Source organism: Bos javanicus, chromosome 1, assembly GCF_032452875.1.
Source record: "Bos javanicus breed banteng chromosome 1, ARS-OSU_banteng_1.0, whole genome shotgun sequence".
Taxonomy (NCBI): domain Eukaryota; kingdom Metazoa; phylum Chordata; class Mammalia; order Artiodactyla; family Bovidae; genus Bos; species Bos javanicus.
Genome location: NC_083868.1, coordinates 126,708,557 through 126,735,543, shown reverse-complemented (window position 1 = coordinate 126,735,543; position 26,987 = coordinate 126,708,557). Strand labels below are relative to the sequence as shown.

At 38.9% G+C, this 26,987-nt stretch overlaps 1 protein-coding gene across 7 annotated transcripts in view; it reads right to left on the bottom strand.

The window, feature by feature from the left end:
- Positions 1–26,987, bottom strand: part of TFDP2 (transcription factor Dp-2) — a 207,074-nt gene that overhangs the window by 159,887 nt on the left and 20,200 nt on the right. The window contains exon 2 of one of the 7 annotated variants that reach the window (XM_061419702.1): positions 13,537–13,627. The exons of 5 other annotated variants lie outside the window; for them this stretch is intronic. The gene's annotated coding sequence lies outside the window, so the exon portion shown is untranslated. Of the gene's footprint in view, positions 1–5,461; positions 5,723–13,536; positions 13,628–26,987 lie in introns of those variants that run through there. One more of the 7 variants, XM_061419719.1, reaches the window with a different exon arrangement.

Genomic DNA, 26,987 nt, shown 5'->3' with positions numbered 1-26,987 from the left:
AGAAATGGAAACACATACCAAGCCTTTCTCTACCCTTCTTCCTGATCAACACCACAAGTTCCTAAAAGATACTGAGAAGGAAAGGGAAGAGTGACAGAACTCTCAAACAAGGAACTCTATCCACAAAGCGCAGACACCACTACACACCAAGTGCTAGAAGTCAGCAAAACACAAATGAAAGCTTTCGTGTCAATGGTTTTCTCCCTACAAATCAACTATGAAGTTGGAAAAAACTGTAACATCCATCTACTTTTGAATTCAGTTCAGTTCAGTTCAGTTCAGTCGCTCAGTCGTGGCCAACTCTTTGCAAACCCATGGAGTGCAGCACGCCAGGCTTTCCTGTCTGTTACCAACTCCCAGAGCTTGCTCAAACTCACATCCATCTAGTCAGTGATGCCATTCAACCATCTCATCCTCTGTCGTCCCCCCTTCTCCTCCTGCCTTCAATTTTTCCCAGCATTAGGGACTTTTCCAAGGAGTCAATTCTTTACATCAGGTGGCCAAAGTATTGGAGTTCCAGCTTCAGCATCAGTCCTTCCAGTAAATATTCAGGACTGATTTCCTTTAGGATGGACTGGTTGAATCTCCTTGCTGTCCAAGAGACTCTCAACAGTCTTCTTCAACACCACACTTCATATCAGCTTTCTTTATAGTCTAACTCTTGCATCTATATGTGACTACTAGAAAACCATACCTTTGACTAGACGGACCTTGGTCAGCAAAGTAATGTGTCTGCTTTTTAATATGCTGTCTAGGTTGGCCGTAGCTTTTCTTTCAAGGAGCAAGCGTCTTTTAATTTCATGCCTGCAGTCACCATCTGCAGTGATTTCAGAGCCCCCAAAAATAAAGTCTGTAACTGTCTTCATTGTTTCCCCATCTATTTGCCATGAAGTGATGGGACTGGATGCCATGATCTTCATTTTCTGAATGTTGAGTTTTAAGTCAGCTTTTTTCACTCTCCTCTTTCCCTTTCTTCAAGAGGCTCTTTAGTTCTTTGCTTTCTGCCATAAGGGTGGTGACATCTGCATATCTGAGGTTATTGATCAAAAAAGATTTTACAGATGTTAAAAAGAAAGCCCCTAAGTCAGAAATTAAAAAAAAAAAGTATCAAAATAGACAAAACCAAAGATAGGGATGTAATGAAGTTCATGGTAAATATCATTAACACTGCTGTATATTATATATGCAAGTTGTCAAGAGAGTAAATCCTAAGACTTCTCATCACCAGGAAAAGTACTTTAAAAAATCTTTTTTATATTTCCTTAACATTGTATCTATATGAGATGATAGATGACTATATAAGACTAAACTTACTGTGGTAATCATTTCGTGATGTATCTAAGTCAAACCATTTTGCTGTGTACCTTAAACTTATATAGCAGTGTATGTTAATTACATCTCAATAAAACTGGAATAAAAAATGGCAAAGATATTAAATACAGTTGACTGTAGTAAACTGCAGGAAAAATCATCTCATAAAATCATTGAAAAATGAAAGCTAAATTATATGGCACACGGAGGGGAACAGATTTTAATGAAAACTAATAAAGGATGTTGAAGGTAAGGAGAAAAACAATAAAGAGAATAAAAATGAAATTAAGAAACAAAATAATCAGAGAGAAATTGGCTGACGAGATGACAGGCAAAAGTGACAGAACATCACTGGTGTCCCTGACGAAGAAACTCAAAGCAATGAATCAGCACTCAAGCTATGAAACAAGAAAACTTCCCAGAAATAAAAGACCCGAATCTACATGTTTAAAAGGCCTACCAGATACTTAGGAAAACTGACCCAGAATGAGCAACTATAACACATATCCTTGTAATATTGTTTAAAGGAAAAAAGAAAAAAACAAAACACTCTAGTGCATTCAGACCAAAAGATAAATAATCTACAAAGGAAGGGAAGTAGACCATACCAAACGACTCAAAGACAGTCTATAAAGCAAGAAAACAGGATTTTCAAGAAATGTGAAGAAAATAAAATGTGAACCAAGGACTCCAAGTTCCAGGGACATCAAAAAACAGCTTTGGGGATAAGCTCCTTGATACTGGTCTTGGCAATCATTTTTTTCGACCTGATGCCAAAAGCAAAGGCAACCAAAGCAAAACTCAACAAGTGTGACTACACCAGACTAAAAGCTCTACAAAGCAAAGGAAACCATCATTTTGCAAATCATTTATCTGGTAAGTTAATGTCTAAAATATATAAAGAAGACACACAATTCAGGGACTTTCCCGGCGGTCCACTGCTTAAGAATCTGCCTTGCAATGCCCAGGGCACAGGTTCGATCCCCGGTCAGGGAATTAAGATTCCCACATGCCTCAGAGCAACTAAGCCCAGGTGTCACAACTAGAAAGTGTGTGCTGCAACGAGATCCTCATGATGCAACGGAGACCCCGACTGCCGCAACTAAGACTGCACAGAACCAAATTAAAAAAAAGAACTCATACAATAGCAAAAAAAAAAAAAAAATCCAAGTAACCAGATTAAAAAACAGGCAAAGAAGACACACAAACGATCAAGAGGTATACAAAAAGTTGCTCAACAATACCAGACATCAAGGAAATGCAAATCAAAACCAAAACGAGGTTATCACCTCACACCTGTTACAACCACCTACTATCTAAGTGTTGGCAAGGATGTAGAGAAAAAAGAACCCTCGTGTACTGTTGATGGGAATGTAAATTGGTGCAGTCCCTATGGAAAACGGCATGAAGGTTCCTCAAAAAAATTAAAAATAGAACTACCATATGATCAGCAATTCCACTTCTGGGTATGTGTCTGAAGGTAGCAAAATAACTCTCTCGAAGAGATATCTGCACCCCCATGTTCACTGCAGCATTATTTATAACAACCAAGACGTGGAAACAAACTAAGGGGACACTGAGGAATGAACGGAGAAATAAAATCTGGCACAGACACAATGGAATATCATTCAACCATAAAAAAGAAAGAACTCCCGTCATTTGCAATAACACAGATGCACTGTCAGAGTATTATCCTAAGCAAAATAAATCAAACAGAGAAAGACATATACTGTACGATCTCACTTAGGTCTCGAATCTTAAAAAAAAACTGGACTCATAGAAAAAGAGAGCAGATTAATGGCTGCTGGAGGACAGTGGGAAGGGGAAATTGGATGAAGGTGGTCAAAGGCACAAACTTCTAGTTATAAGACAAATAAGTTCAGGGATATAATGTACCGCATGGTGACTACACTTAACACTCTTTGCGTATCTGAAATCTGCTTAAAAGAGTACATCTTAAAGTCCTCATCACAAGAATTACATGCTTTTACTTCTATGAACTGATAAACTGATATGTGGTTGTCATTTTGCAACATAAACTTGTATATTGTGCACCATTACACTCACACAATGTTATATGTCAATTCGGATCATGAACGTTCAGTCGCTCAGCCGTGTCCAACTTTTCGTGACCCCATGGACCACAGCACGCCAGGCTTCCCTGTCAATCACCAACTCCCGGAGTCTACTCACACTCATCTCCATTGAGTTGGTGACGCCATCCAATCATCGCATCCTCTGTCATTCCCTTCTCCTCCTGCCTTCAATCTTTCCCAGCATCAGGGTCTTTTCAAATGAGTCAGCTCTTCATATCAGGTGGCCAAAGTATTGCAGTTTCAGCTTCAACATCAGTCCTTCCAATGAACACTCAGGATACATCCTTTAGGATGTACTGCTTGGATCTCCTTGCAGTCCAAGAGACTCTAAAGAGTCTTCTCCAACAACACATTTCAAAAGCATCAATTCTGCGGTGCTCATCTTTCATTATAGTCCAACTCTCATATCCATACATGACGACTAGAAAAACCATAGCCTTGACGAGATGGACCTTTGTTGGCAAAGTAGTGTCTCTGTTTTTTAATATGCTATCTAGGTTGGTCATAACTTTCCTTCCAAGGAGCAAGTGTCTTTTACCTTCATGGCTTCAGTCATCACCTGCAGTGATTTTGGAGCCAAAAAAAATAAAGTCTCTCACTGTTTCCCCATCTATTTGCCACGAAGTGATGGGACCGGATGCCATGATCTTAGTTTTCTGAATGCTGAGTTTTAAGCTGGTTTTTTCACTCTCCTCTTTCCCTTTCATCAAGAGGCTCTTTAGTTCTTCTTTGTTTTCTGCTATAAGGGTGGTGTCATCTGCATATGTGACATTATTGACATTTCTCCCGGCAATCTTGATTCCAGTTTGTTCTTCATCCAGCCCAGCATTTCGCATGATGTACTCTGCATGTAAGTTAAATAAGCAGGGTGACAATATACGGCCTTGACATACTCCTTTCCTGATTTGGAACCAGTCTGTTGTTTCATGTCCAGTCCTAACTGTTGCTTCTTGACCTGCATACAGATTTCTCAGGAGGCAGGTCAGGTGGTCTGGTACTCCCATCTCTTTCAGAATTTTCCACAGTTTGTTGTGATCCACAAAGTCAAAGGCCTTGGCATAGTCAATAAAGCAAAGGTAGATTTTTTTTCTGGAACTCTCTTGCTTTTTTTATGATCCAGCAGATGTTAGCAATTTCATCTCTGGTTCCTCTGCCTTTTCTAAATCCAGCTTGAACATCTGGAATTTCACAGTTCACGTACTGTTGAAGCCTGGCTTCGAGAATTTTGAGCATTACTTTGCTAGCGTGTGAGATGAATGCCACTGTGTAGTAGATTTAACATTCTTTGACATTTCCTTCTTTTGGGATTGGAATGAAAACTGACCTTTTCCAGTCCTGTGGCCACTGCTGAGTTTTCCAGATTTGGTGGCATATTGAGTGCAGCACTTTCACAGCATCATCTTTCAGGATTTGGAATAGCTCAACTGGAATTCCATCACCTCCACTATCTTTGTTCGTAGTGATGCTTTCTAAGGCCCACTTGACTTCACATTACAGGATGTCTGGCTCTAGGTCAGTGATCACACCATCGTGATTATCTGAGTCGTGAAGTTCTTTTTTTATACAGTTCTTCTGTGTATCCTTGCCACCTCTTCTTAATATCTTCTCCTTCTGCTAGGTCCATACCATTTCTGTCCTTTATTGAGCCCATCTTTGCATGAAATGTTCCCTTGGTATCTCTGATTTTATTGAAGAGATCTCTAGTCTTTTGCATTCTGTTGTTTTCCTCTATTTCTTTGCACTGATCACTGAGGAAGGCTTTCTTATCTCTCTTTGCTATTCTTTGGAACTCTGCATTCAAATGGGTATATCTTTCCTTTTCTCCTTTGCTTTTTGCTTCTCTTCCTTTCACAGCTATTTGTCAGGCCCCCTCAGACAGCCATTTTGCTTTTCTGCCTTTCTTTTTCTTAGGGATGGTCTTGATTCCTCTCTCCTGTACAATGTCACAAACCTCCGTCCATAGTTCATCAGGCACTCTGTCTATCAGATCTAGGCCCTGAAATCTATTTCTCACTTCCACTGTATAATCATAAGGGATTTGATTAAAGTCATACCTGAATGGTCTAGTGGTTTCTCCTACTTTCTTCAATTTAAGTCTGAATTTGGCAATAAGGAGTTCAGGATCTGAGCCAAGGTCAGCTCCCAGTCTTGTTTTTGCTGACTGTACAGAGCTTCTCCATCTTTGGCTCCAAAGAATATAATCAATCTGACTGCAGTATTGACCATCTGGTGATGTCCATGTGTAGAGTCTTCTCTTGTGTTGTTGGAAGAGGTTGTCTGCTACAGTGCGTTCTCTTGGTAAAACTCCAATATAACTAGAAAAAAAATAGTTTGAATGGAAATACTATCAATGTGCACCCCTTCTGAACAAACCGTTGGAGAATGAGCTACATCTTTCAAAAACATGCCTGGGTAAATTTTGCAAGACAAACAGCGAACATGCTAGATATTCAATTGTAGAGGTAAAACTAAAATAAGATTGAAGTCAAACATTATCTTTTCTGCCAAAGACAAAAGAATGCAACTAGAAACTGGAAGGAGAGAGTTCTCCGGTGGCCTAGTGGTTAGGATTCGGGATTTCACTGATGTGGCCTGAGTTGCTAGTCAAAGAAGTGAGATCCCTCCAGCTGTGCAGAGAGCAAAAAATTCTTAAAAACACTGGCAGGTAAGAGGAGAGAAAAGTAGGAAAGTAGAATAAGATCAGTTCAGTTCAGTTCAGTCGCTCAGTCATGTTTGACTCTTTGTGACCCCATGAATCACAGCACTCCAGGCCTCCCTATCACCAACTCCTGGAGTTCACTCAAACTCATGTCCATTGAGTCAGTGATGCCATCCAGCCATCTCATCCTCTGTAATAAGATCACTGACTGTTATATAGTTAATAGGTAAGAGTCAAATGATACCATTTAAAACTGGCTGAAAAGTAAAGTAAGAGAAAAGATTAAGGGCACTATAAAAATTACTAACACAAATGATGCCATTAAAATAAAGATACATTGGTAGTTTGATAGGGATCGCATTGAATCTGTAGCTTGTGTTTGGCAGTATAGTCATTTTCACAACACTGATTATTCCTATTGGGATATCTCTCCATCTGTTTATGTCGTCTTTAATTTCTTTCATAAGTGTCTTGTAGTTTCTGTATACAGTTCTTTTGTCTCCTTAGGTAAGTTTATTCCGAGATATTTAATTCTTTTTGTTGCAATGGTGAATGGGACTGACTGCTTAATTTCTCTTTCTGATTTTTCATTGTTAGTATATACAAATTCAAATGATTTCTGTGTATTGATTTTGTATCCTGAAACTTTGCTAAATTCACTGATTAGCTCTAGCAACTTTCTGATACTATGTTTAGGGTTTTCTATGTACAGTATCATGTCTCTGCAAACAATGAGTGCTTTACTTCTTTTCCGATCTGGATTCCTTTTCTTTCTTTTTCTTCTCTGATTGCTGTAGCTAGGACTTCTACAACTGTGTTGAATAATGGTGGTGAAAATGGACACCCTTGTCTTGTTCCTGATCTTAGGAGGAATGCTTTCAGTTTTTCACCATTGAGAATAATACTTGCTGTAGGCTAATCATATATGGCCTTCACTATGTTGAGGTAGGTTCCTTCTATTCCCATTTTTTGAAGAGTTTTAATCATAAATGGGTGCTGAATTTTTTCAAAGTCTTTTTCTTCATCTATTGAGATTATCATATGGTTTGTATCTTTAAATTTGTGAATATGGTTTATCACATTGACTGATTTGCATATATCAAAGAATCCTTCCATGCCTGCAATAAATCAAACTTGATCATGGTGTATGAGATTTTTGCTGTGTTGCTGAATTCTGTTTGCTAAAATTTTGTTAAAGATTTTTTCATCTATGTTCATCAGGGATATTATATTGGCCTGCAGTTTTCTTTTTTGTGCATTGTCTTTGTCTAGTTTTGGTATCAGGGAGATGGTGGCCTTGTACAATGAGTTTGGAAATGTTCCTACCTCTGCAATTTTCTAAGAGTTTTAGAAGAATAGACATTAGCTCTTTTCTAAATGTTTGATAGAATTCTCCTGAGAAGCCATCTGGTCCTGGGCTTTTGTTTTTGGGGAGATTTTTTAATCACAGCTTCAATTTCAGTGCTTGTAATTGGGTTGTTCATAATTTCTATTTCTTCCTGGTTCAGTCTTGGAAGGCTGAACGTTTCTAAGAATCTGTCCATTTCTTCCAGGTTATCCATTTTATTGCCATATAGTTGTTCATAATAGTCTCTTATGATCCTTTGTATTTCTGCATTATCTGCTATAATCTCTCCTTTTTCATTTCTAATTTTGTTGATTTGATTCTTCTCTCTTTTTCACTTGATAAGTCTGGCTAAAGGTCTGTCAATTTTGAAATTGTCAGTTGTGAAACAAAACACTTCACAATTCACATGGAAACACAGAAGACCCTGAATAGCCAACACAGTCTTGAGAAAGAAGAATGGAGCTGGAGGAATCAACCTTCCTGACCAGATTATATTACAAAGCTAGAGTCATCAAGATGGCATGATACTGGTATAAAAACAGAAATATAGACCAATAGAACAAGACAGAAAGCCCAGAAATAAACCCATGCACCTATGGGTGCCTTATTTTTGACAAAGGAAGCAAGAATACACAATGGGGCAAAGACAGCCTCTTCAATAAATGGTGCTGGGACAACTGGACAGCTACATGCAAAAGAATCAAATTAGAACACTTCCTAACACCATACACAAAGATAAACTCAAAATGGCTTAAACACCTAAATGTAAGACCAGAAACTACTAAATTCTTAGAGGAAAACATAGGCAGAGCACTTGATGACATAAATCAAAGTAAGAACCTTCTACAGTAAAGGAAATAAAAACAGAAGTAAACAAGTGGGAACTGATTAAACTTAAAACCTTTTGCACAGCAAAGGAAACTATAACCAAGGTGAACAGACAACCCTCAGAATGGGAGAAAAGGACAGCAAACGAAACAACTGACCAAGGATTAACTTCCAAAATATACAAGCAGCTCATACAACTCAATACCAGAAAAACAAACAACCCAATCAAAAAGTGGGAAAAAGAACTAAACAGACATTTCTCCAAAGAAGACATACAGATGGCTAACAAACACATGAAAAGATGCTTGCTGAACATAGCTCGTTATTACAGAAATGCAAATCAAAACTACAATGAGTTATCACTTCACACCGGTCAGAATGGCCATCATCAAAAAGTCTACAAATAATAAATGCTGGAGAGGGTGTGGAGAAAAGGGAACCCTCTTGCCCTGTCGGAGGGGATGTAAATTGATAGAGCCACTATGGAACATGGTATAGAGATTCCTTAAAAAACTAGGAAGAAAACCACCATCAGTTGAGTTCAGTTCAGTTCACTCACTCAGTCGTGTCCGACTCTTTGCAACCCCATGAATCGCAGCACGCCAGGCCTCTCTGTCCATCATCAACTCTCGGAGTTCACTTAGACTCATATCCATCGAGTCAGTGATGCCACCCAGCCAGTGATGCCATCCAGCCATCTCTTCCTCTGTCGTCCCCTTCTCCGCCTGCCCCCAATCCCTCCCAGCATCAGAGTCTTTTCCAATGAGTCAACTCTTCACATGAGGTGGCCAAAGTACTGGAGTTTTAGCTTTAGCATCATTCCTTCCAAAGAAATCCCAGGGCTGATCTCCTTGCAGTCCAAGGGACTCTCAAGAGTCTTCTCCAACACCACAGTTCAAAAGCATCAATTCTTTGGCACTCAGCCTTCTTCACAGCCCAACTCTCACATCCATACATGACCACAGGAAAAACCATAGCCTTGACTAGACGGACCTTAGTTGGCAAAATAATGTCTCTGCTTTTGAATATGCTATCTAGGTTGGTCATAATTTTCCTTCCAAGGAGTAAGCGTCTTTTAATTTCATGGCTGCAGTCACCATCTGCAGTGATTTTGGAGCCCCCAAAAATAAAGTCTGACACTGTTTCCACTGTTTCCACATCTATTTCCCATAAAGTGATGGGACAGGATGACATGATCTTCATTTTCTGAATGTTGAGCTTTAAGCTAACTTTTTCATTCTCCACTTTCACTTTCATCAAGAGGCTTTTTAGTTCCTCTTCATTTTCTGCCATAAGGGTGGTGTCATCTGCATATCTGAAGTTATTGATATTTCACCCAGCAATCTTGATTCCAGCTTGTGCTTCTTCCAGCCCAGCGTTTCTCATGATGTACCCTGCATAGAAGTTAAATAAGCAGGGTGACAATATACTGCCTTGACGCACTCCTTTTCCTATTTGCAACCAGTCTGTTGTTCCATGTCCAGTTCTAATTGACCTGCATATAGGTTTCTCAAGAGGCAGATCAGGTGGTCTGGTATTCCCATCTCTTTCAGAATTTCCCACAGTTTATTGTGATCCACACAGTCAAAGGCTTTGGCATAGTCAATAAAGCAGACATACATGTTTTTCTGGAACTCCCTTGCTTTTCTGATGATCCAGCGGATACTGGCAATTTGATCTCTGGTTCCTCTGCCTTTTCTAAAACCAGCTTGAACATCTGGAAGTCCATGGTTCACATACTGCTGAAGCCTGGCTTGGAGAATTTTGAGCATTACTTTACTAGCGTGTGAGAGGAGTGCAATTGTGTGGTAGTTTGAGCATTCTTTGGCATTGCCTTTCTTTGGGATTGGAATGAAAACTGACCTTTTCCAGTCCTGTGGCCACTGCTGAGTTTTCCAAATTTGCTGGCATACTGAGTGCAGCACTTTCACAGCATCATCTTTCAGGATTTCAAAGAGCCCAACTGGAATTCCATCACCTCCACGAGCTTTGTTCATAGTGATGCTTTCTAAGGCCCACTTGACTTCACATTACAGGATGTCTGGCTCTAGGTCAGTGATCACACCATCGTGATTATCTTGGTCATAAAGATCTTTTTTGTATAGTTCTTCTGTGTATTCCTGCCACCTCTTCTTAATATCTTCTGCTTCTGTTAGGTCCATACCATTTCTGTCCTTTATTGAGCCCATCTTCGCATGAATTGTTCTCTTGGTATCTCTAATTTTCTTGAAGAGATCTCTAGTCTTTCCATTCTGTTGTTTTCCTCTATTTCTTTGCATTGATAGCTGAGGAAGGCTTTCTTATCTCTTCTTGCTGTTCTTTGGAACTCTGCATTCAGATGCTTATATCTTTCCTTTTCTCTCCTTTGCTTTTCACTTCTCTTCTTTTCACAGCTATTTGTAAGGCCTCCTCAGACAGCCACTTTGCTTTTTTGCATTTCTTTTCCATGAGGATGGTCTTGATCCCTGTCTCCTGTACAATGTCACGAACCTCCGACCATAGTTCATCAGGCACTCTATCAGATCTAGTCCCTTATATCTATTTCTCACTTCCACTGTATAATCATAAGGGATTTGATTTAGGTCATACCTGAATGGTTTAGTGGTTTTCCCTACTTTCTTCAATTTAAGTCTGAATTTGGCAATAAGGAGTTCATGATCTGAGCCACAGTCAGCTCCTGGTCTTGTTTTTGTTGACTATATAGAGCTTCTCCATCTTTGGCTGCAAAGAATATAATCAATCTGATTTCAGTGTTGACCATCTGGTGATGTCCATGTGTAGAGTGTTCTCTTGTGTTGTTGGAAGAGGGTGTTTGCTATGACCAGTGCATTTTCTTGTCAAAACGCTATTAGTCTTTGCCCTGCTTCATTCCGTATCCCAGGGCCAAATTTGCCTGTTACTCCAGGTGTTTCTTGACTTCCTACTTTTGCATTCCAGTCCCCTACAATGAAAAGGACATCTTTTTTGGGTGTTAGTTCTAAAAGGTCTTGGAGGTCTTCATAGAACCGTTCCACTTCAGCTTCTTCAGCATTACTGGTTGGGGCATAGACTTGGATTACTGTGATATTGAATGGTTTGCCTGAGAAACGAAGAGAGATCCTTCTGTCGTTTTTGAGATTGCATCCAAGTACTGCATTTCAGACTCTTTTGTTGACTACTGATGGCTACTCCATTTCTTCTAAGGGATTCCTGCCCGCAGTAGTAGAAATAATGGTCATCTGAGTTAAATTCACCCATTTCAGTCCATTTTAGTTTGCTGATTCCTAGAATGTCGACGTTCACTCTTGCCATCTCCTGTTTGACCACTTCTAATTTGCCTTGATTCATGGACCTGACATTCCAGGTTCCTATGCAATATTGTTCTTTACAGCATCGGGCCTTGCTTCTATCACCAGTCACATCCACAAATGGGTATTGTTTTTGCTTTGGCTCCATTCCTTCATTCATTCTCGAGTTATTTCTCCACTGATCTCCAGGAGCATACTGGGCCCCTACTGACCTGGGGAGTTCCTCTTTCAGTATCCTATCATTTTGCCTTTTCATACTGTTTATGGGGTTCTCAAGGCAAGAATACTGAAGGGGTTTGCCATTCCCTTCTTCCTTGGACCACATTCTGTCAGCCCTCTCCACCATGACCCACCCGTCTTTGGTGGCCCCACGGGCATGGCTTTGTTTCACTGAGTTAGACAAGGCTGTGGTCCTAGTATGATTAGATTGACTAGTTTTCTGTGATTATGGTTTCAGTGTGTCTGCCCTCTGATGCCCTCTTGCAACATCTACCATCTTATTTGGGTTTCTCTTACCTTGGAGGTGGGGTATCTCTTCACGGCTGCTCCAGCAAAGCGCAGCCGCTGCTCCTTACCTAGCAATCCCACTCCTAGGCATATACCTGAGGAAATCAAAATTGAAAAAGACACAGGCATCCCACTGTTCACTACAGCACTATTTATAATAGCTAGAACATGGAAGTAAACTAAATGTCCGTTGACAGATGAATGGATAAAGAACTTTGGTACATATGCACAATGGAATATTACTGAGCCATGAAATTAAAAGATGTTTGCTTCTTGAAAGACAAGTTATGACCAACCCAGACAGCATATTAAAAAGCACAGACATAACTTTGCCAACAAAGGTCTGTCTAGTCAAAGCTAGTTTTTCCAGTAGTCATGTATGAATGTGAGAGTTGGACTATAAAGAAAGCTGAGCACCAAAGAATTGATGCTTTTGAACTGTGGTGTTGGAGAAGACTCTTGAGAGTCCCTTGGACTGCAAGGAGATCCAACCAGTACATCCTAAAGGCAATCAGTCCTGAATATTCACTGGAAGGACTGAGACTGAAGCTGAAACTTCAATATTTTGGCCACCTGATGCGAAGAACTGACTTACTGGAAAATACCCTGATGCTGGGAAAGATTGAAGGCGAGAGAAGATGGGACGACAGAGGATGAGATGGCTGGATGGCATCACCGACTGAATGGACATGAGTTTGAGAAAGCTCCAGGAGTTGGTGATGGACAGGGAAGCCTGGCATGCTGCAGTCCATGGGGTCCCAAAGAGTCAGACACGACTGAGTAACTGATCTGAACTGAACTGAACTGCCATAAAAAGGAAAGCATTTGAGTCCGTTCTAATGAGATGGATGAACCTAGAACCTATTATACTGAGTGAAGTTAGTCAGAAAAAGAAATATTATATTCTAACGCATATATACAGAATCTAGAAAAATGATACTGAAAAATTTATTTACAGGGCAGCAATGGAGAAACAAAGAGAATAGACTTATGGACATGGGGAGAGGTGAGGAGAGGGTGAGATGTACAGAAAGAGTAACATGGAAACTTATATTACCATATGTAAAATAGATAGCCAACAGGAATTTGCTGTATGGCTCAGGAAACTCTAACAAGGGCTCTGTATCAACCTAGAGGGGTGGGATGGGGACGGAGGTTTAAAAGGGAGGGGATATATATATATATATATCTACAGCTGATTCATGTTTAGGTTTGACAGAAAACAAAATTCTGTAAAGCAATTATTGTTCAATTAAAAAAATTAATTTTTTAAATAAATAAACAAAGATACAAATGTTCCCAGGTATCAAAACAAGTGCTTAAAAAACAAAGATAACATATAAATAGAGAAAGACAGTAAATACAACATAATACACAAAGCCCTGACAAACAGCACACAGCATTACGAGGCACAGAATATACTGCATGTACACTCTACACAGTTAACTTAATGAAGGGCTACTTACACAATTCGCTATCCATCTGAAAGAAAATACCAACCTGTCTTAAACTCATTCCTTTGAAAACAAGAGAGGAGGCCCAATGACCAGCATGCAGGAAGTTTCCTGGGAAGAGCTCTTAGGAGAAACACCTGGAAGTAAGTGAAGGAAGCTGAGGTGAGAATGGGGAGAAACTGGCCCAACGAGGGTGCAAGGAGAGCCTCAGGTAATGCTCATGGAGCTCCAGAGCCCAGATTGTCCCTAAAGGAGTTGTCCACAGTTGTCCCTAAAGGAGTTGTCCAGAGTTGTCCCTAACGGAGGCGAGTTTGCTTGGAAACTATATCCCTGCCTCACTCAGTTAGCTCTCAGAGGATGCCTCTTAGACAGAGTGTAACCTTGGCCAATGGCAATTCCCAGAAAGGAATGCAGCTGTAAGCAACCAGCCTGTGTAAGTGGAAAACATGTAGCTCGGTGGGGAAGAGAAGGTCTATCAGAGAGTACTGTAACATCCACAACAACATATGGCAATAAAAATCCATTACAGGCCACAATGAGGATAAACCTTGCAAATGCAGCAACAGGTTAAAAAGTATATATGCAATAGGCTTATATTTACATAAGTTAGTTAGTCCAGTTGCTCAGTCGTGTGCAACTCTTTGCGACCCCATGAACCACAGTACGCTAGGCCTCCCTGTCCATAATCAACTCCCGGAGTTCACCCAAACTCATGTCCATTGAGTCGGTGATGCCATCCAACCATCTCATCCTCTGTCGTCCCCTTTCCTCCTGCCCTCAATCTTTCCCAGCATTACGGTCTTTTCAAATGAGTCAGCTCTTCGCATCCGGTGGCCAAAGCTTTGGAGATTCAGCTTCAGCATCAGTCCTTCCAATGAATGCTGCTAAGTCACTTCAGTCATGTCCGACCCTGTGCGACCCCATAGATGGCAGCCCATCAGGCTTCCCCATCCCCGGGACTCTCAAGGCAAGAACACTGGAGTGGGTTGCCATTTCCTTCTCCAATGTAGGAAAGTGAAAAGTGAAAGTGAAGTTGCTCAGTCATGTCTGACTCTTTCTGATCCGTGGACTGCAGCCTACCAGGCTCCTCCATCCATGGGATTTTCCAGGCAAGAGTACTGGAGTGTGTTGCTATTGCCTTCTCCATTCCAGTGAATACTCAGGACTGGTTTCCTTTAGGATGGACTGGTTGGATCTCCTTGCAGTCCAAGGGACATTCAAGAGTCTTCTCCAACACCACAGTTCAAAAGCATCAATTCTTCAGCTCTCAGCCTTCTTTATAGTCCAACTTTCACATCCAGACATGACCACTGGAAAAACCATAGCCTTGACTAGACGGACCTTTGTTAACAAAGTAATGTCTCTGCTTTTCAGTATGCTGTCTAGGTTGGGCATAGCTTTCTTTCCAAAGAGTAAGCATCTTTTAATTTCATGGCTGCAATCACCATCTGGAGTGACTTTGGAGCCCAGAAAAATAAAGTCTGACACTGTTTCCCCATCTTTTTGCCATGAAGTGATGGGACCAGATGACATGATTTTAGTTTTCCTAATGTTGAGCTTTAAGTCAAGTTTTTCACTCTCCTCTTTCACCACCATCAAGAGGCTCTTTAGTTCTTCTTCACTTTTTGACATAAGGGTGGTGTCATCTGCATATCTGACGTTATTGATATTTCTCCTGGCAATCTTGATTCCAGCCTATGCTTCCTCCAGCCCAGCATTTCTAATGATGTACTCTGCATATACATTAAATAAGCACGGTGACAATATACAGCCTTGACGCACTCCTTTTCCTGTTTGGAACCAGTCTGTTGTTCCATGTCCAGTTCTAACTGTTGCTTCCTGACCTGCATACAGATTTCTCAAGAGGCAGGTTAGGTGGTCTGGTATTCCCATCTCTTTCAGAATTTCCCACAGTTTATTGTGATCCACACAGTCAAAGGCTTTGGCATAGTCAATAAAGCAGAAGTGTATGTTTTCTGGAACTCTCCTGCTTTTTCAATGATCCAGCGGATGTTGGCAATTTGATCTCTGGTTCCTCTGCCTTTTCTAAACCAGCTTGAACATCTGGAAGTTCACGGTTCACATACTGCTGAAGTCTGGCTTGGAGAATTTTGAGCATTACTTTACTAGCGTGTGAGATGAGTGCAGTTGTGCGGTAGTTTGAGCATTCTTTGGCATTGCCTTTCTTTGGGATTGGAATGAAAACTGACCTTTTCCAGTCCTGTGGCCACTGCTGAGTTTTCCAAATTTGCTGGCATATTGAGTGCAGCAGTTTCACAGCATCATCTTTTAGGATTTGAAAGAGCCCAATGGAATTCCATCACCTCCACTAGCTTTGTTCATATTGATGCTTCTTAAGGCCTACTTGACTTCACATTCCAGGACGTCTGGCTCTAGGTGAGTGATCACATGATTGTGATTTTCTGGGTTGTGAAGATCTTTTTTGTACAGTTCTTCTGTGTATTCTTGCCACCTCTTCTTAATATCTTCTGCTTCTATTAGATCCCTATCATTTATTGAGCGCATCTTTGCATGAAATGTTCCCTTGGTATCTCTAATTTTCCATGCAGAAAAATGCATAGTGCTTAAAAGAATACAAATGTAAGATGCACACAGAAATTAACACACACAACACCAAATTTCTCTTCTCTGTGCAGAAGATGGAAAGCATTTAAGCTTAGGAATGAAGGTTTCAGCTACATGTCAGACTGTATAAGCAGAATTGCAGGATATAAAGGGGGTTCATTATATTATTCCACATACTATTTAAATACCTCAGGTACAGCCCCCTCCCCGATGGCCCCCAATAAATATGTGAAAACCAAAAAAAAAAGAAAAAGAAAAAAACTCGGGTAAAGCAAACATTTAAGTAAAAAAAAAAGAAAAGAAAGAGTAATAATCTAACACTTGCGTCTTTTAAAACAATAATCAAATACACAGTATTTACACAAATACATGGCATAGGAAAAGATAAACAGGGAAAATTAACATCAAGTCAGAGGAAATTGAAAAAAACATAAGAGCGCCTTGTTAGCCTGGGAGCAGATAAACTGAGGACCTGGACAAAATGAGTTACCAAAAACTATCTCCAGAAGAGACAGAAAATCTAAGCTGACAAGTTACCACAGAAAAAACTTAAGTGGTCAAAAGGTTTCCCATCTAAAGAGCAACTGGGAAATACTCTTACAAATAAGTTCTGTCAATAAGAACACATTTTAATTATTATTAATAATTATTATCAATTTTAACTATTAATGCCTTTAAAGCAAATAGTAAACTATACTTTTAAAGGATATGATAAGATTTAAGATGCATTCATTATACAGCTTTGTTAAACTCTCATTATCAACACTGAATAGTAGAGAAATGATAATACTTGAGAAGATTATATTTTATGAGAATGCATATAGAATTTTATCACATGCCCTTTCAGCACTTATGGATATATTTTTCATCAGGTATCATTAAAGAAACAGTCTGTTTAAAGAATAAGAAGGAAGAATGTTTATTATTACCACTCACCCCTATTATTTAATACTGTACTGTAGATATCAGCCAATACAATCACACAGAAGAATAAAAGATGTATATACAGTGACTGAAGAGATAAAGTTATCATTAGTTACAGATGATCTGACTGTTTACAGAGAAGCCCCAAGAGAATCAACTGAAAAGCTCTTTCAAACAAGTGATACGGCAGATGGTAAAATTCATGCTCAGAAATTAACAGCTTTCTTATGCATAAAATATATGCCTTCTGATAACAACTAGTTAGAAGAATTAATGGTGAAAATTTCTGCATTTACAGTAGCAAGTAAAAAAAGGGGGGGGGGACTCAACAAGGAAAATATAGGGATTTTAAAAAAGGAAAAAAATGCCAAGTTCTTACATCAGTTGAGTTCAGTCGCTCAGTCGTGTCCGACTCTTTGCGACCCCATGAATTGCAGCATGCCAGACCTCCCTGTTCATCACCAACTCCTAGAGTTCACCCAAACTCCTGTCCATCGAGTTGGTGATGCCATCCAGCCATCTCATCCCCTGTCGTCCCTTCTCCTCCTGCTCTGAATCCCTCCCAGAATCAGAGTCTTTTCCAATGAGTCAACTCTTTGCATGAGGTGGCCAAAGTATTGGAGTTTCAGTTTCAAGCATCAGTCCTTCCAAAGAACACCCAGGACTAATCTCCTTTAGAATGGACTGGTTGAATCTCCTTTCAGTCCAAGGGACTCTCAAGAGTCTTCTCCAACACCACAGTTCAAAAGCATCAGTTCTTCGGTGCTCAGCTTTCTTCACAGTCCAACTCTCACATCCATCACGACTACTGGAAAAACCATAGCCTTCACTAAACGGACCTTTGTTGGCAAAGTAATATCTCTGCTTTTGAATATGCTATCTAGGTTGGTCATAACTTTCCTTCTAAGGAGTAAGCGTCTTTTAATTTCATGGCTGCAATCGCCATCTGCAGTGATTTAGGAGCCCCAAAAAGTAAAGTCTGACACTGTTTCCACATCTATTTCCCATGAAGTGATGGGACTAGATGCCATGATCTTCCTTTTCTGGATGGTGAGCTTTAAGCCAACTTTTTCACTCTTCACTTTCATCAAGAGGCTTTTTAGTTCCTCTTCACTTTCTGCCATAAAGGTAGTGTCATCTGCATATCTGAGGTGATTGATATTTCTCCCGGCAATCTTGATTCCAGCTTGTGCTTCTTCCAGCCCAGTGTTTCTCATGATGTACTCTGCATAGAAGTTAAATAAGCAGGGTGACAATATACAGCCTTGACATACTCCTTTTCCTATTTGGAACCAGTCTGTTTTTCCGTGTCCAGTTCTAACTGTTGCTTCCTGACCTGCATATAGGTTTCTCAAGAAGCAGGTCGGGTGGTCTGGTATTCCCATCTCTTTCAGAATTTTCCAATTTATTGTGATCCACACAGAATGAAGACCTACAAGACCTTTTAGAACTAACACCCAGAAAAGATGTCCTTTTCATTATACGGGACTGGAATGCAAAAGTAGGAAGTCAAGGAACACCTGGAGTAACAGGCAAATTTGGCCTTGGAATATGGAATGAAGCACGGCAAAGGCTAATAGAGTTTTGCCAAGAGAATGCACTGGTCATAGCAAACACCCTCTTCCAACAACACAAGAGAAGACTACACATGGACATCACCAGATGGTCAACACCGAAATCAGATTGATTATATTCTTTGCAGCCAAAGATGGAGAAGCTCTAAACAGTCAGCAAAAACAAGACCAGGAGCTGACTGTGGCTCAGATCATGAACTCCTTATTGCCAAATTCAGACTTAAATTGAAGTTCTTACATAAAAAAATGCAAAATCATAACAAATTCAGTCCAGTTGCTCAGTTGTGTCCAACTCTTTGTGAACCCTACCCATCAGACATTCCCAGAGCCTACTTAAACTCATGCCCATCACGTCAGTGATACCATCCAACCACCTCATCCCCTGTCGTCCCTTTCTCTTCCCACCTTCAATCTTTCCCAGCATCAGTGTCTTTTCCAATGAGTCAGTTCTTCGCATCAGGTGGACAAAGTATTGGAGTCTTGGCTTCACCATCGGTCCTTCCAATGAATATTCAGGACTGATCTCCTTTAGGATTGACAGGTTGGATCTCCTTGCAGTCCAAGGGACTCTCAAGAATCTTCTCCAACACCAGAGTTCAAAATCATCAATTCTTTGGTGCTCAGCTTTCTCTATAATCCAACTCTCATATCCATACATGATGACTGGAAAAACAATAGCTTGGACCAGACGGGCCTTTGTTGGTCAAGTAGTGTCTCTGCTTTTTAAAATGCTGTCTAGGTTGGTTATAGCTTTTCTTCCAAGGAGCAAGTGTCTTTTTTTTTTTCCCAAGTGTCTTTTAGTTTCATGGCTGCAGTCACCAACTGCAGTGATTTTGGAGCCAAAAAAAATATAAAGTCTCTCACTGTTTCCATTGTTTCCTCATCTATTTGCCATGAAGTGATGGGACCGGATGCCATGATCTTCGTCTTCTGAATGTTGAGTTTTAAGCTGGCTTCTTCACTCTCCTCTTTCACTTTCATCAAGAGGCTCTTTAGTTCTTCTTTGCTTTCTGCTCTAATGGTGGTGTTATCTGCATATCTGATAATATTGACAATTTCTCCAGGCAAGCTTGATTCCAGCTTGTTCTTCATCCATCCCAGCATTTTGTATGATGTACTCTGCATATAAGTTTAATAAGCTTATTCAATATAATGACAATATACAGCCTTGACGTGTTCCTTTCCTGATTTAGAACCAGTCTGTTGTTCCGTGGCCAGTTCTAACTGTTGCTTCTTGACCTCTACATAGATTTCTCAGGAGGTAGGTCAGGTGGTCTGGTACTCCCATCTCTTTCAGAATTTTCCACAGTTTGTTGTGATCCATACAGTCAAAGGCTTTGGCATAGTCAATAAAGCAAAGGCAGATTTTTTCTGGAACTCTCTTGCTTTTTCCATGATCCAGTGGAAGTTGGCAATTTGATCTCTGGTTCCTCTGCCTTTTCTAAACCAGCTTGAACATCTGGAAGTTCACGGTTCACATACTGCTGAAGTCTGGCTTGAAGAATTTTGAGCATTACTTTACTAGTGTGTGAGATGAGTGCAATTGTGCGGTAGTTTGAGCATTCTTTGGCATTGCCTTTCTTTGGGATTGGAAAACTGACCTTTTCCAGTCCTGTGGCCACTGCTGAGTTTTCCAGATTTGCGGGCATATTGAATGCAGAACTTTCACAGCGTCATCTTCCAGGATTTGAATAGCTGAGCTGGAATTCCATCATCTCCACTAGCTTTGTTCATAGTGATGCTTTCTAAGGCCCACTTGAGTTCACATTCCAGGATGTCTGGCTCTAGATGAGTGATCACACCATCATGGTCATCTGGGTTGTGAAAATCTTTTTTGTATAATTCTTCTGTGTATTCTTGCCACCTCTTCTTAATATTTTCTGCTTCTGTTAGGTACATATCATTTCTGTCCTTTATTGTGCTCATTTTTGTGTGAAATGTTCCCTTACTATTTCTAATTTTCTTGAAGTGATCTCTAGTCTTTCCCATTCATAACAAACTAACTTCTCCCAAATTAACCAACAGATACAATAAATCACAATAAAGTTAACAATATCTTATTTTCTAATTAGATTGAATGATTTAAAAATTAATTTGGAATGTAAGACCTAAAACTGTAAAACTTTTAAAACACAGGGCAAAAGTTGTAAAATATTTGTGGCAATGATTTCTTGTATATGACACCAGAGGTATAGACAACAAAATAAAAAACAAATCATGAACATTAAAAAACTTTGAGCATCAAAAGACTCTATGCACAGAGTAAAAGAGCACCCCACAGAAGCTGGGGCGGAGGATGGATCTGCAAATCACAAATTTGATAGGGATTAAAACCCAAAATACATAGAGAACTAAAACTCAATGACAATAAAACATATAACACAGTTCGAAAACGAGCAAAGGATCTGACTGGATATTACTCCAAAGAAGATATATGAGTGGCCTATAAGCACATTTAAGAGTTGGACCATAAAGAAGGCTGAGTGCTAAAGAAATGATGCTTTTGAACTGTGGTGTTGGAGAACACTCTTGAGAGCCCCTTGGACAGCAAGGAGATCAAACCTGTCAATCCTAAAGGAAATGAACCCTGAATATTCATTGTAAGGACTAATGCTGAAGCTGAAGTTCCAGTACTTTGGCCATCTGATGCGAAGAGCCAACTCACTGAAAAAGACCTTGGTGCCGGAAAAGACTGAAGGCATGAGAAGGAGATGACAGAGGATGAGATGGTTGGATGGAATCACCCACTCAATGGACGCCGAGTTTGAGCGAGCTCCAGGAGATGGTGAAGAATAGAGAAGCCTGGTGTGCTGCAGTCCATGGGGTCTCAGCTGAACATGACTGAGTGACTGAACAACAAGCCCATGAAAAGCTGCTCAACATTAATAATCATAGGATACTAAAAACCAAAACTACAGTGAGCTACCAACTCACACCCAAATGGCTACTATCAAAAAAAAACAAAAACAGAGAACAGTAAGTGTGCTGAGGATGGTGAGAAAGTGGAATCCTTGCACTCTGTTGGCAAAATGTAAAGCAGTAGAGCTGCTATTTAAAATAGTATGGCAGTTCCCCAAAAAATCAAAAATTAAAAACAGAATTATTATACATCAGCCATTCCACTTCTGGAATCACACCCTAAAGGACTGAAAGCAGAGTCTCAAAGAGGTATCTGTACATTCATGTTCACAGTAGCATCATTCGCAATAGCTAAAACATGGAAGCAATCGTGACCATCAAAAGAATAAGTCAACAAAACATGGTACACGTATACATACAATGGAAGATTATTCAGTCTTAAAAAGGAAGGGAATCATTAAGGTAATTCATTCATGCGACACCATGAATGAATCCTGAGGACATTATGCTAAGCAAAATAAGCCAATCACAAAAAAGACAAATACTCAATGATTCTACTTTTATGAAGTACTAAGAGTAGGCAAAATGAGAGTCAGAAGATAGAATGGTGTTTGCTGGGTGCTAAGGTACAGGAGATGGGAATGGGGGATTACTGTTTAATGCATATGGAGTTTCAGTTTTACGAGATGAAATAAGTTATGATATGGATGTTGGCGGTCCTAAAAAAGAATTAAAGTCGTAAATTTAATGTGTACTTAACCATAATAAATGGAGACGGAAATGGCAACCCACTCCAGTATTCTTGCCTGGAGAATCCCATGGACAGAGGAGCCTAGCGGACTACAGTCCATGCGGTTGCAAAGAGTTGGACACGACTAAATGACTAACACACACCATAATAAAAAAATAATTCTTTAATGGACAGAAAATAAAGTATGGGATAAGCAAAAAAAAAAAAATATGGAAAAATAAGCAAAACAACAACACAAATTCTGGAAATAAAGAGTAAGGATGAGCCCCATCTAATTATTAAACCAATTATAAAACTGCAATAATTAAAATATACACTGTAAATGAAAAAGCATATAGGTCAATGGACCAGAAAAACAAGTGCAAGTATAGATCTAAATCTACAAAGAAACTTAATATATATTAAAGTTGATACTTCAAATTAGTAAAGTATAAATGGTTCAGGTAGATTATTCAATAAATAGCAATGGGATATGTGACAATTGAGTAATCAACTGAAAAAAATTAACTAGAGCCATAATTTGTACTTCATTCAAAATAAATTTCAGATGCATCAAAAAATCCAATGCAATGTTTTGGTATTGGAAAAAAAAAAAAAGGAAGTTAGATTTTTTAATGTCTATGTAGAAAAATTCTTTAAAATATGAACTCAAACCAGGAGTCATCAAGGGAACAAAACTAATATAACTACTTTTTTACATTTAAAGAAAACACAATAAAGAAACATCCAAGAAAATAAACTGGAAAAAAGAATCTGCAATTCACATTGCAGAAAAAGAACTACTTTCTAGCCTATGAAAACTCCTATAAATAAATAGAACAAGAGCCTAAAGAAAATGGGCAAAGGATACATGACAGAAAACAAATAGATTTTAAACATTGAAAAAATATATTCTATATATAAAATAGATAACTGATAAAAACCTATCATATAGCACAGGGAATTCTACTCAGTACTCTGTAATGAGGTATACGGGAACAGAATCTAAAAAAAGAGTAGATCTACGTATATATATATATATAAATGATTCAGTTTGCTGTGTAGCAGAAACTAACACAACAGTATAAAACCACTATACTCCAATAAAAATTATATATATATATATGTGTGTGTGTGTGTGTATATCTATATACACACTTAACCTCTCTTATAAGAGAAATGCAAAATTATGTTGTAATATACAAGATGAAAAATATTGACACCAGTATCTATAAATAGAAAGAAGACTACCTCCAAGGAAAGGAACTAACTGTCTGGATATACAACAGAGTGGGAAAAACACCTTTTTCTTTTCTTTGATCAAATAATAAGATGAGCTAGTTACATCTTTTATACATTCTATATTTTTATCATTAACACAAAGTATCTACATAACACCAACTTAACTTTTAATTCTGTATTTTCTTTCATAGAGAAATAATACTTGTATTTTCAAATAAGTAGAAATAATCATCTGAGGTACACAGCATCAGGATATGGTTTTTGTAGTATTGTAGACAGAATCCTTACTTAAGGAACTTGAAAAACTATAATTATTGCAATCAAATTCTACGTAATGAAAAGTCTTTTTCTACAATAAGGTAGAGAACTAAACAAGACCAAATTCACCAAATCTGACACATGATGCAATGTAGCAACATGTGGGACTCCAGGATAAAATTACAAGGAACATGGGTTTTCAGAAGCCAGAAGATGGCGGTATTACCTCATTGATGCCTTACTGGTACCTACATCTAAGCACTCAACTTCTTGTTATCAAGAGATCCATTATTCCTTTTCCCTCTGTCTCTCTTCCACTGCCCTTCTGCACTCCCACATATATCATATATCTACCTAGCCTTCTACCCTTCACCCAAGATATGAAGCTGAAATAAACATTAGAGGAAAAGGAAGATAGAAGAAATTTCTGAATTTATAAGAATACTTTTTTTAAGTGAATATATTTAAAATGTATAAGGTTCCTTTTGTTTTAAAAATCAAAGTATAAATTATGGACAACATTCTATATGCTTAGATGGACAATACAATGATTCACAATTTTTAAAGACTATAATCCATTTGTAGCTATTATAAAATACTGGCTTTATTCCTATGTTGTACAATATATCCTTGTAGCTTATTTATTTTACACCTAGTAGTTGCCACCTCTTAATCCTCTAACCATATTTTACCCCTCTCTCTTCCCTCTCCCTACAGGTAACCACTAGTTCGTTCTCTATATCTGAGTCTGGTTCTTTTTATTATATTCACTAGTTTACTAATATTATTCATCACTAGTTAGATTCCACATATAAGTAATAACATACAGTAATTATTTTTCTCTAATTTATTTCACTAAGTATAACACCCTCCAAGCTATCCATGTTGCTGCAAATGCAAATTTTCATTCTTTTTTCTGGTTGAGTAGTATTTCACTGAAGAGAGAATAGTCTTAAACGGTATACGTTATGTATACCACATTTTCTTTACCCACTCATCTGGTGACGGACACTTAGATGCTTCCATATCTCAGCTATTGTAACAATACTCCTATTAAAACTGGGGTGTGTGCATCTTTTCTAATTAGTGGTTTCCATTTTCTTTGGATGTACACACAGGAATAGAATTGCTGGTAACTCTATTTAGTTTTCTGGAGAACCTCTATACTATTTTCTCTAGTGGCTGCACCAATTTACATTCCCACTAACAGTGAGTGCACTTTTCTCCACATTTTCAGCAACATTTGCTATTTGTGGTCTTCTGATGATACCATTTATGACAAGTGTGACATGATACCTCATTGTGGTTTTAATTTGCACTTCTCTGACAATTAGCAATGCTGAACATCTTTTGTGCCTACTGACCATCTATATGTCTTCTTTGGGAAAAAAATGTCTATTTGGATCATCTGCCTATTTTTTAAAAAATATTTATGTGTATGAGCTGTTTACATATTTTGGGTATTATCTGTCATATCATTTGCAAATATTTTCTCCCATTTACTAGGCTTTTTCTTTTGTTGATGGTTTCATTTGCTCTGCAAAAGCTTTTCTAAGTTTAATTAGGTCCTTTATTTTTACTTCTGTTTCCTTTGCCTTAGGAGACAGATTCAAAAAAAATGTTGCTACAATTTATGTCAAAGAGTGTTCTGCCTGTTTTCTTCTAGGAGTTTTATGGTTTCCAGGTTTACATTTAGGTCTTTAATCCATTTTTTAAGCTTGTGTATATGCTGTGAAAAAATGTTCTAATGTCATTTTTTATTGTACATGTAGTTATCCATAAGATTCATTTGCTAAATATGAAAACAAAAGTTTACATCCGTTCTCTTCTGAATCTACACTAAAATGAAGCTAAAGAACTAAAAAAAGACAAACCCATCAAAACACAAATATGTATGTATCATGAAAGGAGACATTAGCTGATGAGGGACCTACATAAAGCTTACTGAAGCTAGACAGAGGAAAGGTGAAGCTGGCTTGGTAAAACAGAACAAGCCAAACATGTGCATGTGAGCATGGATGAGGGTATGACACCAATAAGCTGCAACCACAACAGAAAGGCTTGAAAACTGGAGGTATCTGACAGTAGGGGTCTGGCTCATGGCTGAAAACAGAAACACTGGTTGAAAAGTTGAATAAAAACAGTTTTCAGGGGACTTCCCTGGTGGTCCAGTGGCTAAGACGCCATGCTCCTAATGCAGGGCGCCAGGGGTTCAATCCCTGGTCAGGGAAATAGATCTCACATGCCACAGCTAAAGATCCTGTGTGTCGCAACCAACATCCAGCACAGACAAATAAATACATTTTTTAAAAAGGAAAGTTTTCACTCAGAAGCCTTACCATGTATGTAGCCAGAAAACTGCCTCTCCTGCACCCCAACAAGAGACAAGTGATTTAACTTAAGACAGTAAACCAGACAGATGTAGAAATCAGGTACACACAGGGGTGGTACGTCACAGCACACCACGAAGAGATTAAAGATGTGTTAGACCCCAACCCAAATCAGCTTCCAGAACACAAGCCAATCAACCAACAAGCCAATCAACCAGGAGACTAGGAGATTCCTCCCCAGGAAACCTGACCCGAAAGAAAAGACCTTCAATCATTCAGTCACCCTGTCTTAAGACTTGCAGTTAACAACTCCCCTCAAACGGAGTTTTTACTGTCTCACTCTTTAATCTGAACAGATGGCCAAAGTTTACTAAACAACTGAGGAAAGTCTAACATGAAATCAAGGGACCAAATTAACAAAACAGAAGAAATGAAAGATGAGAGAAAGGAAAGGAAGGGGAGAAGGAGGAAAAGTAATGAAACGGTAGGAAATTTCCCACAAACTAGAACAAAAAGCTTTTCAACTTAGGGAAAAAAAAAAAAAAATCAGAGCAGCAATCTAGAATGTCCAACTAAAAGGGAATTTCAGAAAAAGAAAAGAGGAAAGAAATTATACTCCCCAAATGACATACTTGTTTCTGCCAATGTAGTGAGCTATAAATTGCACCTTCACAAACATCTAGAAATGCTGGCTAAAGTAAAACAAGTGTTCCCTCAAATGCTGAGCTCACCAAAAAAAGCAGTTTTCAGCTGCCATGGAGGATTTTTATCAACACAAATAATCAAAACTTTTGAGTTTCGATGGTGTTAAAATCAAGGTGACAAGAGACAAGGCCTTGGGAATCACATGAAGTGAAGAGTTGGAACACCAAAGGCACATGCGGCCAGAGAAAAAACAGACAAACACAACTTCAAGAAAAAACTAAATTTGTGCATCAAAAGATCCAATCCACAAAGTAAAAAAGCACCCCCACAGAACAGGAGCAAATATCTG